The sequence below is a fragment of the Aquila chrysaetos genome, chromosome 12 (assembly GCF_900496995.4).
Source record: "Aquila chrysaetos chrysaetos chromosome 12, bAquChr1.4, whole genome shotgun sequence".
NCBI classification, from domain to species: domain Eukaryota; kingdom Metazoa; phylum Chordata; class Aves; order Accipitriformes; family Accipitridae; genus Aquila; species Aquila chrysaetos.
Genome location: NC_044015.1, coordinates 42,911,455 through 42,927,068, shown reverse-complemented (window position 1 = coordinate 42,927,068; position 15,614 = coordinate 42,911,455). Strand labels below are relative to the sequence as shown.

Genomic DNA, 15,614 nt, shown 5'->3' with positions numbered 1-15,614 from the left:
TCTTAATACCCATCCTCATAGTCGTGCTTGGTACGTGTCATACCATGCATCATCTTCCAGGATAATATAGAACTGTCATTAGATATCGGTTGCATTCGATGATCTGAAAAGTCTTTTCCAACCTAAATGATTCTATGATTCTATATTAGGGAGGCGCTTGGATATATACTGCAAATACCAGCTAGTAAAACTATGCTAATGAGGATGTGTGAAGCAGTTAGGAGTTAATACATCAGTTCTGAAGTATTAATGTTAGCTGCTCCTTCACTCAGTGGTCTTCCTGAACTTTATCCTTTCTGCAGCCCGGTTTCCGACAGCCGCCCTCTCCCAGGCCCGAGGGGCCCCTCACCTCTCCGTTTCCCCGTCGTGGGTGGCCCCATGGGGACGAGATGTTCAAGTTACAGTTTCCCTGTCTGCAGCATTGCATCCGTGTTCGTGGGAGCCCAGTCGTTTTGCCCGGTGTCCCTCATTAAGTGACGGTACACGAAGGCTGTTCCTCCTTGAGCAGCTGCGTGCAGGCAGGCGGGCACCTTCCAGCAAAGGCTTGTGAAACTGCGGCAGCTTGGAGACTCCAGAAAATAGTGTCTTGTCGCCAGACAAATTCTGAACTTGCCACAGACATTCCACCTATCCGATCTACAGAGCGTTGAAGGAGTAAATGAAGTTTAGACTAAACAGGGGGAGGCTGGGGTTCTCTCGCGTCCTGGCAATCCTCTCTCGGCAGTGAGCAGCGTGAGCGCAGAAAAAGCAGTCCGAATTCCGGCTTCCCTCCCTGTACCTTCCTTGTACTGAGAGTGGAAAGGCTAATCCTTTTTAATCTGCCCTTGATAAATTGTTCACACTACCTCCAAAGTAGTATCAGTGGAAAGTATAAAAAGTCAGGCAGAAGAAGGATGTGTTGTAACTTCTGGAGTGCTGCACAGTCTTAGAAACAGAACACTTGTTTTGCAAACAAAATCCCCTGCAAAAATAATTCACCATCTTGTATATGGTCATGCTGAGAAAATTTTCCTCGTAAGTAAAGTAAAATAGACACTATTTTAGTCTGGTTTATATCAGGATTATGAAAAACAGGAGAATTGGATTTTAAGTGTGAATATAGTAGATGGAATATACGTTTTCACATAAATCTGATGCATAATTTCAAAGGAGATACTGGAAGACCTATCGTACCAGTAGAGAAGGAATACATTTCAAATATGGACATGCAGAAACATCATTTGTATTATTATCTTCTACTCGTATACAATTTTATGCAGTGAGTTTTGCATTGTCAGAAGATTTTTTAAAATCTATTTTAAAAAGCAGCTACTGTAGGAAGTTGTGAAACTTTCAGAAAATTATTGATTTTTACTTACTTTGTTTATAGAGTTTAGGGTCTAGAAGTTGTTTATTGAAAGGCTTGGTTTGACTTCAGTGGGAGCAGTGCTGGACTTCGTCTTGGCAGTCACAGCGAGCACTTGTGCTGTCTCAAGGGAAGGTCCTTACAAGTTTTTTACTTTGAGCCATGGCGTAGGCTTCATCAGCGTGTTTGGGCAGATTCTGGGAGATGGTGGCATAATATATAGAGGGCAACCTGTTTAAGTCATATTTCAAAGGACTATGATACTTAATTCAACACAGCAAGACAGAAGCTCGTGTTACACAATAAATCTGTTGTCAACAAATACTAAATTCTAAGAAAAAATGAGAATTTTTGTAATTGTACATTTTTATAGTCCAAAGACTGGATTTAATGCTATGTTCTTTTCTTCATCAGCCCACTAAAAATGGAAAACACTGATATAGAGAAACAAGCAGAAATGAAATTTGGCCCTTCCAGGTGTACAAATCTGTTCTAGCAGCGCGGGATAAGCTGGCAGCCCTGCAGGGTGAGTGGGGTGCCTGCAGTGCCCTGCAAGTCTCATTTTCACAGTCGTTCTGCTCTGCAGGACAATGCCCGACTCCACCCAGTTAACTTAGAAAAAAGCGATTTTGCTGGAGTGCGTGGATCTAGAAGATTTGGCCCATTTCGTTTTGCTGCTAAAGCTACTCAAAGAGTGAACAACATGACAGCTATGCTCTGATGCTGCACAGGGTTACACAAATGTAAACCAACACAGAGAAAGGCAGCTGGTATTTTCAAGAGTTTCTTGAAGAGAAACAATGTGGAATTCAGAAAACGTGTGAAGAAGAGGTCTTGAGTCCTGGAAGAGCTTTACAACAGCATCAAATGAAAAGATCAAGATTATTGAAATGGTGAGGCAAAGGTATACTTGGTTCTTCAGAAGCAAGAAACAAAACCCATTTCAGTGTTCATTAGGTCAAGACTTCAGTGCTTGACGTGTTGCTTTGACACGGGCTTGGTTAAGACTTGACAGATGGAGGAATCATGAAGGTACCATAAAGACAAGACAAAGAACTGTTGAGGAAAATAGAGAACAAATGAAGAAATATTAGCAGCTGATTAAAAATTTTCAGGATGAGAGGTATGTCTCTACTATAAATGTGAATGTATTGCACAAAAGGAGTTTCTTTTTGTATATGTAAATGCATCTGTGTACTTGAAGGATATTTTCCGTAAGTACTTGTTTGTTGAATAAGCCAAATCACAGATAAATCATATTCAGCTTCACAAATAGATCAAAATATTGATTATAGTATTGTAAAGTAAAAGCTCTACTAAAATAAACAATACAAACCCAAAAGAAACCTAATGTCTTCTACTCCTCTGGTAAATCGGAAGAGTGAGATCATCTTAGGACTCCAGTAGCTCGTGTAGTTGTATACTTGCTTCTGTGGTGAAATACTAGCACATGCCCAAACGGTGGATGGAGAGGGGCTGCGCCTGGGTCCCACTTGATGCGTGGTGTGGAAGTTCCCCCTTGCCAGCACTGCTGGGGGAAGGGTCCTTGGCGCTTTGCCCTTGCTGTAAGAGAAAATTGCAGGGTTGGAGCTTCGCTTAAAGCGGGTGGCTCGCTCTTTCCTTTGCGTCTTTGAATAACAGAAAATAATAATGAATATTTATACTCTGCCATGCTGCTGTTGAAAATATTTTCTTAGTAATATCTTGCTTAGGTTAGACACAAGCACTTTAATCTATTTATGTGTTGCACAGTACATTGTTAAATTGAATGCTGAATTGAAATTAGTGATGCAAAACTTTTAAGTGTTTCCTAACTTAAGCCATTTTGGGTGCAAAAAAAAAAGAATCAAGCACGTCGCTATGTATTTTGGAATATATCCTGGTTCAGTTAGGATAAGATCTTGAACCGGAAAGGTTAATTTTTTTAAAGGAATGGTAAAAGTAAATTGCCTAATACAGTTTTTCTCTATACCCAGAAATTGCTTTTTTATCATTTTATTTGTAAGTATTCTTCTCAAAGGCACTTTACAAGTTGCCATTTGCTCTGAAAATTGACTTAAAAATAAATGTGAAGTTCTGTGTTTGTTGGATCGGAGAGATGAGATAATCCATTTCCATTTTGAGTTTCATTAGTGTTTGTAAAAGTTCTGTGGGATGAAGTAAGTTACAGCTGTGCCACTGATCCCTCGATTTATGACCTCCTTGTCACCCAAGCCCATTGACTATGCTCTTTTGATTTACACTTGGGATGAATAGTAAATTAATAAATGATGCACAAAACATAATTGACTGCTGCTCACTCCCCTTAAGCTGTTTATTCTTCAGGCTAAGTGGAACAAGAAACAATAATGGTGTTGCAAAAGAGAAATCAATTACGGAGAGACATGTGAATTGACGGGAGAAGCTGGGTTTGTCTCGTTTGTCCAGGAGACGGTGAGAAAACGACGTCATCGGTGAGGAAACGACGTCATCGTGGTCTGTGAGAACCTTTGTGGAGAATTTCTTCTGTGACTGGAAGCTGGTGCTATAGGCAAACTTGGAGAATAAGTAAGTTGCAGTTATTTAACAGCCAGTGCAATTTGCCATAGGAACAGCTCACTTAGAGGTGTAGTCGATCACTTGAAGTCACTAAATCAAATTGGGTGGATGTCTCTGCATTAATCAGCCAGAAATTATGGGCTTCATATGGAAATCACAGAATGAAAATTGGTTATGTTATCTAGAAGGTCAGGCTAGATAGTCATTATAGTCTCTTTCTACCTGTAGAATCAGCAAATTGGTAAATGCTTATTTTTGTCACAAATGTCAGTGGGTATGATTCTGAATGCACACAGGTTGCAGCTCTGAGGAGAAACCCCTTTGGTTTGGTTTCTCCCACTGCTAGATTTATCCCTAAACAGGTATATTACTTCACTAACAGTAATACTAGAGTATGATATAATAAAACAAGCATAAGCATTTATTTCTGAACATGATTATTCAACATCGTCAGGCTAAACCCAAATCCTATCAAACTGTGTTTCTCTACCAGGAATAGCTTTCCTACATTTGCGGTATGAGAAGCAGCAACCTGTGCTTCCAGTGGAAGACACATAGTCACTCTAATGCCTGAGATGAAACATGTTCAGACCCTCAATATTTGTGGAAGTGCTGAAATTTGATGTAAATTTTATAATTTGAACTGAGCTCTTACACAGACACAATGAAAAAGCACTCGTTCTTAGAAATTACAGAACTGTAATGCTAGACCCACTGCTCACATTTGCCCAGCTAAAACAACCACAAAAAAATTAAATACCACACTGTAGTCTCTGATTTAGCTCAGATTTTTCTGTAATCCCATCCAAACAGTAAATATCTGATATTTCAGACTGAATGGTGTGGCATTAAATATTTATGTTGATGAAATAAGCACTGCAGATCTGTGCAGTTACCTGTCCTTTTTCTTAGAACTAGATTTTTAATACTGCGTAATAATGGGAGGAAATGCCTCCATTGTTAAGGTGGCAAAATATAAATCAGAACCTTGACTTGAGCTCCTTGCGGGTGCCATGCTGAGGCTGTGCCCCGAGCCTGGAGATGGGCAGTGCCTGGCACCGCTCCTTCCCCAGGGATGCATTTTCAGCCTCCCTCTGCCCACTTCTGATAGAGCAATTTTTTCCTGGCTGCTAACTGTCATTAACGCATTTTCTACTTTGATTAGTTTCCCTGTTTTCATACATACAGTTACTTATGCTTCGGGTTTATTTTGCATAAATTATTTGTGTATCTATGACACTGTGGAAATATACCTGATACATGTTGGTGGCCACACTACAGACATCCTCCTTTAGGTCCCAGATCAAATATGTATTGTTATTAGTATTAACACCACTGTGTGTTCAGGTTATTTGCATGTAAGTAGCCTTTTCCCCCCTAAAACTAGTCTTTCTGTGTAGAATCGCAAATTTTTTAGCCGTACATAATTTGATTAGAAAAAGTTTTAAAAAAATAGAGATAAAATATTTTATAAAAGTCATATGTTAGACAAATGTTAAATATTTTACAAGCATATCAGCTGTGCCTGAAACTTTTTTGCTGTGCTTAGTTACCAGTTGAAGGTAATATCTGTAATTTATTGGAGAAAAAGCAATTGAAATACTCAGCATAAGATAAATGATCTTTTTAGCTGGAGTATAGAGTCCACAATTACAGTATGAACAGATTAGGAAAAATAACATTCCATCATATCTCCTGTTCAGCATTTACAGAAATTCTGGGTATTTATTTAATATTTAAGTAGCCCATCTCCAAGAATGTTTTCATTGTTTGATGTGGTCGAGCAGTTCTCTGACACCTTTCATCATTCATCTAGATTATTTTTGTAGGCCTACAATATTTTAAAATTCTGTCTTTTTATCTGCTGAATATTTTTACCCAGGCATTTTGTTACACTGCTAATGAGACCCACGGGGCAATATGTTTAAACTAAACATACATTAATACCTGTTATAAAAAAAAAACAACAAAAAAAGTCTCACTACATCTGTATAAAACCAAATACGAAGCTAAGCTATGCTGTTAAATAATAGATTAGGAGTAGAGCTGCCTTCCCGGTTTCTTTGGCATAGGCGAGCTGTCCGGGAGGCGAGACGGGTCGGTCTGGCGAGGCCTGGGGAGCTGAGCTGGGGCCAGGGGACGCGCAGGTCCAGCGGCTTCGGGTGCTCACGGAGGGGTTTTGCACGCCAGCGCCGCGAGGGCACGTCCAGCCGCGAGCCGGCCGCGCGGTCAGCCCGCCGACGCGGCACGGTTGCTGCGGCCTCACCGGTGCCTGCCCAGTCCTGGCACGGCTCTGCCGGGAGCCAAGGACCGTCGGGGCTGTAACCTGCGCCGCGGCATCGTCCTCTCAGCTCTGCCGGGGCCTGCGCCGTTACCCGGTGGTCCTCCGTCTCCTCCGTTGCTCCCGGCCTCGCTGGGACATGACGGCAGCACCGCGAAGGTGCAGCGGGTGCCCGTGTCCCCGCGTGTCTGACTGCGAGCGTTGTTTTGCTCTGTTTTCATCCTGCGAGCTCTCCCTCTGCCCTGGTGGCGGGCCGGGATCGGGGCGAGCTGGCAGCGAGAGCGCGCGTGCCCGTCAGTGCGCGCACCTCCTCCTCAGACAGGAGCATCCTTCGCCGGCTGGCCCTGGGAGAATTGTTAGCCCACGAGACTCCTCCGCCCAAGCAGCAGCTCGGCCGACGGGGTCCTCGGGGAGGCGTGGGTCAGTCAGCTGGAGAGAACGGTGCAGGTTTATACAAGGACTTTCTGTAACGAGTTTCCTGGAAGTGAAGGGTTCGATGCCGCCTCTTGTGTTCCGCGGTGATCGCTTTCCCTCGCCGTGCTGCTCGTGCGGCGTCAGTGCCGATGCCTGCCCCGCTGCAGGAACTGCCTTCGCAGCTCGTCGACAGAAAAGGAGGAGGTGGGCTTGCCTGAAATGGGCCCTTTTACCTGATCTCACCCACCTCGTGCTGTGGGAGGGCCAGGAGGTCTCACCAAGGTTTCAGCTGCATCTGAAACAGTGATGGTGGCTGGACCAAATGCACCTAGCTCTCAGGAGAATTTGTTGCTTTTGGAGGGGCAGGGATGCAGCCGTGTGAACATCTCTGTTACCTCCTTATTTCTAACTTCACAGGTTGACCTGCCACTCATGTGAACTTGCAAATGAAATTTAAATCCCACTGAGTAGCTTTATCTGTAAATATGAAGTTGCTTTGAACTTCACGAAGGACAGGCAAAGTTAATTTTCAGTGAAGAATAAACAGTTGTAACCTTAGGTCAGTTCTGTTAATCCCACAGTTTGATAGCGTAAGCCACTAAAACCTTTCCCCTGTGCATCCTGCACCAGGCCACCTTGGTATTTCAGGTCTTGCCATTAGCTCTGATCTCCCGGTGGTGACAAAATGTCGGGTGCTGACGCCTCGGTGGGCAAGAGATGGCGATTGCAGCGGTTCCCGCCGGCAGCCGGGCCGGGAGCAGCTCATGAGCTGCCACCTGCGGCCTGGGAGAGTTTGCTGCCCTGGGGAGAGGAGGTTTGGGCAGCGATGTGGGTGTCCACGGACACGTCCACAGGACACCGGGTCGGGCTTGCTGCTTTTCAGCTGGCACTGAAGTGCTGCCCTGAAGAAGTGCAGGCTGTTATTTCAGTTTATTTGGCTGAGAAGCGCTGTTTGGTGACACCAGTGCTGCCTGTGCGTTTTCAGAGGAAAAGGGCACCCAGCGCAGAGGTCTGGTGGGGAGGGGAGGACCCGGTTGGGTCGGTGCAGTCGGGGCGGAGGCCAAGGGTGGCTGCCTTCTCCTCTGGGTCAGACCCGCCGTCTCCTCCGGTGCAGCATGCTCATGTGGGATTTATGTGAGATTTTGCATTGTCCTTCACATTACCAGTGAAGGGACAGGAAAGTACAGCTTGCTAAGGACTGAGCTTCACAGAACCCTCCATATTTGGAGAAAATTAATCACTGTACTTTGCTAGTTAATAGCTACTTGCTTGTGGCAGTTTTCTTGGTCATATTTTTCCTTCAGTTGTTTGGACAATAGTTTGTTTTCATCTTGTCAGTAAATCAAGTTACCTGGTAATGATATTTTAAAGCTAAATCATGCCTAGTTTGTTCTATCTGTCCAATGCTGTAAAGATAATCCCCTTTTTAAAGATTGTTAGGCCAAATGTTTGCCAAGACTTGGCTTTCATTAGTCCATATTCTTTCTCTACCTGTTGCTCTTCTTCAGCATAAGAGGATTTGTTCCTAAATGCTTGCTTTGAAATTCCCTTGCTGCTGGTCCTAACCTCTCTGTGTGTTGAGTTAAACTGGTCAATGCTTTCCCACTGCGCACCCCACAGCTGAGACCCTCTTGGCATTTCTCCTGTTGGGCATCGCGAATACTTTGCCATTTACTGGTCTCTTGGTGCCCCTTCTGCTGTTGTATTGGGCTGTATACTTAACATTCCTAGGTGCTTTCAAAACACATTTTTCACTATACTTTTACCTGAATAACCGCTGTAATCATCTAGCTGTGTTTACTCAGAAATGAATATTTAAGTGAAAGACTTCTTTTACTTCCCTTTGTACTTTTCCATCTTTGTACCTCATCCTCTATTGTTTCCTTCCCAAATTTATTTGAGAGATTATTCTATTTCTTCCCCAGTACTGTCCTTTAATGGATGTATTGAATTTGCAGAGGAATCTGTAGACAGCTCTTACTTCTGTAAGCACTTTTTACTAACATAATACCTTGTGCTTTTTTTAATGATGTTTGCTTCTAGACCTTATTGCGACGCCTTCCCAGTCCTCCGTATGTTCTCTAGTTCTAGTTAAGTAGAACTTTTATCCAGCATCAAAAAAGCTGCATTGTCTTAATGGGCAAGGCCAGCTGGGCGCTTCAGGTCTGGGCATCCTTCTAGCAGCGCGGGGTAGCTGAGGTGAGGCAGGCTCTCCCCAGGGTATACCTGAGATATCCCCCAGCTGTCTCAAAAGGAATGGGAGTTATCTTACTGGACAATTGCATCTGAGTGACGAGTGTCCTGTGCATCAGCTCTCGTTTGTGTCACCACTCCTGCTTGGCATGCTGTTGTATTGGCAGCTACAGCCTCTTCTGACCTGGAAAAAAACCCCAAAACAAAAAATGGAGAAACAGCTGTTTTTCACTGGTTCCCTAATATGGTAATAACTGGAATTGCAGAAGAATAGTGTGAGTCTCCTGAGACACCAGTAAGTGCTTTAGAGACCAAAACTTAGGAATGCAGGTTAAGAGTGCTGGAGGTTTCACTTTAAAAGGACACTTGGGCTATGCCCTACCAAAACATGCAGAAATAGTCATTGTTTATTTTCCCCTGTACTATAAGCAATAGACCTGACAAGCGCTGCCCGAACGTAGTGTGTTTTCTGCAGCTGAACGGCTGTCTTGTGAAGGACACGTGCGTGGTTGGGGACGGAGCTGTGCCGACGGAGCGCTCTGGCCCCACGGGCTCGCTCCAGCTGCTGGGGAGCAGCGGGGCTCTCTCCCCTCGGCGTGGGCACTGCTTGCTCCCTGGGTTTTCTCCCCGTGCCTGGTGGGGAGCACACCAACGCTGACCGCTGGCGACGATGGGTCGGATGCCGGAGGGCAAGGACTAATCCTCTGCTGACTTGAAGAGCAGGGTGAGAAGCATCAGTCTGGGTGGGGAAGAGATTCAGTTGAGACTAATACCGAGCATCTAGCAGTGCTTCGAAACTGTTCTCCATGTTCTTTCTGAGAGTCAGCAGGCTGTAAGGAGTGTGGCCAGACAGTAACGCATGAATACCACCTAATTCCTTCCTTACCAAAAGCTCAGATATGTATTCCAGCAAAAAAAATGTCGTTTACCTATTTTTTCTCACCAGCGACAAGTAAAACTTGCAGAAGGTGCAGTAAGCCTCTGCAGTGAGTTTTGCTCCTAGTATGGGGCAAACAAACAGTTGAGGCATAAGGTAATTCTTTTGTTTACCGTTTTAGCTTATTTTTCACTGTTTTAAATATAGTCTTGTATATATATGCTAAATGTTAAGGAACAGAGTTAAGCAGAGCAACTGTAGGGAAGTAAAGTTGATCCCTTCTCAAGGTTTTTGGGGAAAAACATTTAAATTTTGCTTGATGAAGTTACACCTTCCAGTAGATGGCAGCATATATTCAGTCTTCATTTTAAAAAAAAAAAAAAAAAAAAGTAAAATCTTTAGAAAGTGTGAAGGAAATGCTTACAGAAGTCCAAAATATATTCTTTGCAATGTTGTTTACAAGTATCTATTTTTGATATAATCACTGAATATTTGATAACTATTGGTCCTAATGTTAATAAATCCTTTTAGAAATTGCTGTTGAGTCGCACACTGTAGGAGCTCAATAGAGAAAATTCAGTGAAGTGTGCAGTAAGTGTAAGAAAGTCTCTATTTCTGACTGTAGGGTATTTTTTGGCCCTGAAACACAAATGACAAAGGCAGGGGTGTGGGGCTGGTTTTTTCCCCACAGGAAAATGAAGGCCTATGACACATGCTTTAATCTAAAAGTAATGCTGCAGTAAGGCTTTGATTCAAGTTCCCTAATATCAAAACACACCTTGAGAAATGTTTTTTGGGTGGTTTTTTTGTTTGTTTGTTTGTTTTTTTATATAGCCCGTGTTGCAGTGCTACTGAAAACCAGCCAAGGATCCCACCTCTTGGGTTGTTGTACCAAGCGCTGTGGATTACCTGCTGCGGGGAGATGCCATGGCAGGCTGCAGCTCAACCAAGGGGCTCACTTGCCTTGGCCCCAACCCGGAGGGACTGAGCAAGGCCAGCTCTCAGCGTCTATGGGGGACTCTGACCCACAGAGGTCTAGCCTTGTAACTTCGCACTTGCATGGAAATGAGGGGTTTTGTAGCAAAATCTTGTGTGCTTTGCATTCTCTAGGTATGCTCCCTGAAAAGTGATGCTAATGCAGGAAGACGTGAATGATTATTTTGTACTGCTCTCGGCAGTGGTTTCAATATTCTTATTTTCTGTTTATTGCCAGCACTTTCTTTTTCCCTTTTCAATACTATACTTTTTTTCTTTAATACATGACTTTTGTTTCTGTTACACTTATTTATTATAAATACATAATTCTGCTACTGGTTGCACTAATGTCTTTTGGGCACTTTTTTCCTTCAAAGATAGGGAAGGAAAGAGGAAAAGAAAAGAGTTTTTCTTCTGCTTTTGGGCCTGGTCAGTGCTGCCCACAGAATGGGTGGATTTGCAACTTCTTTTACGAGAGGCTCCTTCAAAATACCACGCTCCATACTGCTACCTGTCAGTGACTCTGACTTTTGAGGCTACAGGAAAGTTACCTAGATACCAAGGCGTGTACTTGATTTTATGTAAGTCCATGCTGCTAGAGGAGGTCGCTTGCGTTGGACGGGGCATGGGTGTCCAAACTGACACTACACCTGCTGGGTGTCCAGCATGTTGCTGACGGGAAGCTGCCGCTGCGCTTACAGGCGATGGCACGGCTCTTGGAGCAAGGTCAAGCTTTGTCTGTCAAAATCCCACGTGTGTGAGTTCATCCCTGCCCTTCCCAGGTGTCCCAACACAAGTCCAGCCTGAGTTTGTCTTGCCAGGGCAATGGAAGCCAAGCGGGTGCAGCACCCCTCTTGTCAAGCGGTGCTTTTACATAAAGCCATATGTGATCTAACCATTAGAGAAACCACCTTGTTCTCCTGCGCTTTAGAGGGCTGCCTGCACCCGTTGCTCCAAAATCCTTTGCCTTCCTGGACCCTGGAGACGTGCTTGCAGGGCATGTGAGAATGCTCAGATTTTGAGAGGATGGAGAAACAAGGCAGGGACAAATGGTTGTGTTGGCAGGATGCAATGGTTAGGGTTGATATACTGTGGCTGGTTAATACCTGGCCTGGGGAGTTAGAAGCAGCTTGTGTCTTTATTGTTTGTTTTCATTTTATAGCTTTTGGCAGATACCCAGAGAACTAGATGAGTCCCTTTTTTTGTTTTCTCCTGTTACAACGCCCCCCCCCAACAGCCCTATGCTATGCACCACTGAGTATATAAACATAAAAAATAGCCTCTGACACAAAGCAGTGCTTCGTTTCTTCAGGAATGCTGTGTACTTCTCTTGTGAACCAGGGAAGTATTGTCAACCCCGTCTCATGAGGGGGGAGCGAAACCCCAGGGCATCCTGGCTCTTCTGCAAGCAGTAAATGGTTTCCCCTTGGAGACAGCCGGGCTGTGCCGGCAGTGCAGGAGTTGGAGTAGCTTCCCAAGTCTCCAGCTGAACTGGGGGACTCATGTCCCGTGTTTGAGTCCGGTTTGTTATCCACAGCCATTTCCTCTGTGTATTTGTTATTGAATTGGGGAACACCTGGCAGACACAAATGATGAACTCTGCACAAGGGTGAGTGGTTTTAGGGGATATAACTGGCATTTCTCCATTCAGTTTCCATGAGCTCATGTTCATCCCTAAAATATTGGAACTCTGTGAGCAGCACAGCTCAGATAAATCTCAACTTTTTCATGACCTTTCTTAAAGAGTTACAAGTTTTCACTAGCACATAGACAGTAAATGGCTACATTGTTGGTTTTTTTAAGACCAGTCAAAGTGTTTACCTCAGCTGTGGTTCTAGAGGCTTTTGACTCTTCTGTATATTAAGCAGAGAATTTTGGTTTTCTTTTTTTTTTTTTAAATCCACTGATTGAATTCAAGACTACTAAAGCAGGACCTTCAGACCAAGAGACTTGACGGGGGGGTGGCAGTGAATTGTGTCACTGAGTCGCCTGTTCCTTCCACGCTGGCTTCAAGCACAGACGGAGGGTGGGTACCACAGATGCTACCAAAGACCAGCCAATGAAGTTAACTTTTTTCATCTTCATCCATCCTTGGGTATGGCTCGGGGCAGGAGGGTTCCATCCTGACTGGAGGTGCTTTGAGAAATCTCATGTGTATATGAAACATACCAATGCACACCTAAACAAATATGTAATATATTATATATACATCCATGTATATAGGTATGCATACCTATGTGCACACACACACTAGCTGCCTTCCCCCGTTGTTTGAGGCCCCCCTGATGGGATCCTGATGTCTCTCTCCTTGGAAGGAGACCCAAGCGTTCCAGTGTGTTCTGCCCACTTACCTCTGTATGAGCAGAATGAAACAAGTGCTCCATTATGGTGCAAAAAAGTCTGTGTTGAGCGATTTGGTGTGCCCACAGCCAGCGCAAATGTGCGGGACACGTGGTCTGGCTCCTGGTAACCCACACCGCCTTCCACTGCTGTTCACAATAGGGAGCAGCATGGAGCAATCCTCCTGAGGCAGGTGGAGTGTTAGATGATGCTCTTGCTCTTCTCCAGCTCTATTTTTCCCAAGAGTCTCTTAAAGATAAAGCTGTGAGGTGATTTTACATACCTATCTGTAGGGGATGTTGCCCTCGTGCTGTCAGGGCTCCTGCTGGCTGCCGGAGTCGGTTCGTAGCCGTTGGGCTTCTTCAGCCCGTGGAGCCAGCATGCAGTGTACTGTATGTGACAGATAAGCCAGGTTCTCGCTGAACTCTTCTTGAGCGATTTCTCTAATGTATTAGGCATAAACAATCTTTCTTTCAGAGTCAGGCATGCATGTCTCATTCTAATTATTTTTTTCCCCTCTAACCCGTTTTTGTTGAAGTTGTTGCCACAAGCAGTGGTGATAATGTTCTCTTTGCATTGTTACTATAGAGAGGGGATCTGCTATAATTATTGCTTAAATTGAGTTTTTCTTCATTGAAAATGTTAAAATAGCTGTGGTTGCATGATAATGGATTCATACATCTACCAAATATGTCATCTTCAGGCCAGACAGAGATGCTCTTCCGTGTCTCGGTCATCCTGCTGTTGTGGGTGTGCAGGACAGGACCTGGCTGCGCTGGGGATGCAGGCAGGAGAGGAGTCATGAGACACAGTGCGGGCGGGTGCTGCTGCACCAGCCACAGCAGCATGTGGAGTGCTGCATCCTCTGTGCACACACAAAGAGCTGCAGTACTCATTGTCCTCTTGAGAGACAGTCTGATTCCTCAGGCATTGTCGTTAGCCAGTGGCAGGTAGCTTACCTATTCTTCTGCGCCTTTCCAGAAGGACGGCGTTTACACCACCAAAAAACATCTGAGAAAACGCTGCTCCAGCAGTGCTGTCTGCTTAGTGGTTGAGCCATCACCCAGATAAAGCTGTCCCAGTGCTTGTGCTACTTGGCATAATGGGATCTAAAACTGTGCTGGTTGCTTACAGTCACTGGACAGTTGTGTTGCAATGTTTTACAGGGCTACAGCTGAGCTCTGATGTATGTGAGATGTGTTCATCTCAGACCCAGCCTGATGTGATGCTTTTGGGAGTGCTGTCAGCTTTCAAATGTGGTTTAGTATTGTCTGTTTTAAATACAACTATCCTTAAAGCTGGGTTAGCTCACTGCCAGCCTGGACAGGGCTTGCGTCAGCTTCCGTGCCAGCTTGTAATGCCGTGAGCAGTTATGGGTGTGAGCAGGGGCAGACAGCTGAACGTGGGTGGCAGCAGCAGAGAGGAGAAGCTGATGCTGGAAAGTCAGTCAAATTGCTGCTTTGAGGAGGCTGCAGAAGGAAGACTTGAGCAAAGAGAGGCACAAAAGCCATGGGCCAAACTGTCATTTGATGGCATTCATTTATCCTGGGGTTCTTGCTAGGTCCTTGAAAATCCATTTTTCTCCCTTCAGAGTCCCTTTGTTCCTGACTACAGAAAATGTTAAGAGACCTCTCTTTGGAAACTGAAGCACTGCCCATTAATTGCCCCCAGAACTGCTGTGGAGCAATGCTACCCTCGCTCTCACCTTTGCTGCCTCAGCATAGGCAGCAGCAGCATGCGAGCAGGAGGTAGCATAGTTCTCTGTGCGTCCTCACAGGGTGCTGCTGTGGGGCCTCGGCTTTACCGCCCATTGCTGCGGGCTCAGTGTGTCGGCTGCTCTGTGTCTGCAGCACAAGCCATGGTAGGATCCTTCTTCCTAGTTATTCACTACTTGGGGTGTTACGTGGTCACCCAGCCAACTAATGGGATAACATGGCTTATCTTTTTCTCTTTTAACTGGTTTCCAGTGTGCCCCAGTCACAGTTGAAGCCCACACCAGAAGGTCCTGTGCTTTTCCAACAAATCCAGGCAGGTGTTGAACCTGTGGATATGAGACTTGCTGAGGCGCAGCCTGAGATGCAGCTCAGCAGCCTTCGTGGTATGTGAAGGCACTTCTGTAAGCATCTGGGGTTTAGGAGAATGACTCTGTACATTCATTTCTGTAAACTGGGTTCCTGAGAAAATGAGATTTAAACAGTGGTATGCTCTATTTGTCTAGGTTTTTCCCAAAGGTCTTTGGAAGCTCTTGGCTAAGCCAAAGTAACATTGAAAGAAGGATGGAAATCTTTAAGATCAAGCACTTGCTTTCAAAAACAGGTAGGAAGCTGGGTGGGCGGGAAATAACCTCAGCTCAGCCAAATGCCGATATGTTTATCTTCTGATGGAATTAGACCCTGAATGTGACCCAAATCCATGTACAGTCTCAGTCAAGCCCATTTCAAACTTTTTGGTGAGTCTCCTATTTATCTGAAAAAAAATTCGTCTTACCCTTGTGTGGCCAGCGGAGATCTGTCTGGTCTGTATCAGTGGCCACTGGGAAGACACATGGAAACACTTTCATGGCAGCTACTTTTCCCTTTAAAAAAAGAAAAAAGTAAAAAAAATTACAAATAATTCTCTCTTTTCCTAGCCCTGTCTTTAATAAAAGTCTA

The 15,614-nt window shown here is 44.7% G+C and overlaps 1 long non-coding RNA gene across 2 annotated transcripts in view; it reads left to right on the top strand.

Annotated features, from left to right (window-relative positions):
* Nucleotides 1-15,614, top strand: part of LOC115348880 — a 49,370-nt gene that overhangs the window by 16,868 nt on the left and 16,888 nt on the right. Inside the window, exons 3-4 of one of the 2 annotated variants that reach the window (XR_003925951.1) lie at nt 1,932-2,468; nt 3,773-3,892. This is a non-coding gene — a long non-coding RNA (uncharacterized LOC115348880). Of the gene's footprint in view, nt 1-1,931; nt 2,469-3,670; nt 3,893-15,614 lie in introns of both variants that reach the window. The other variant, XR_003925950.1, reaches the window with a different exon arrangement.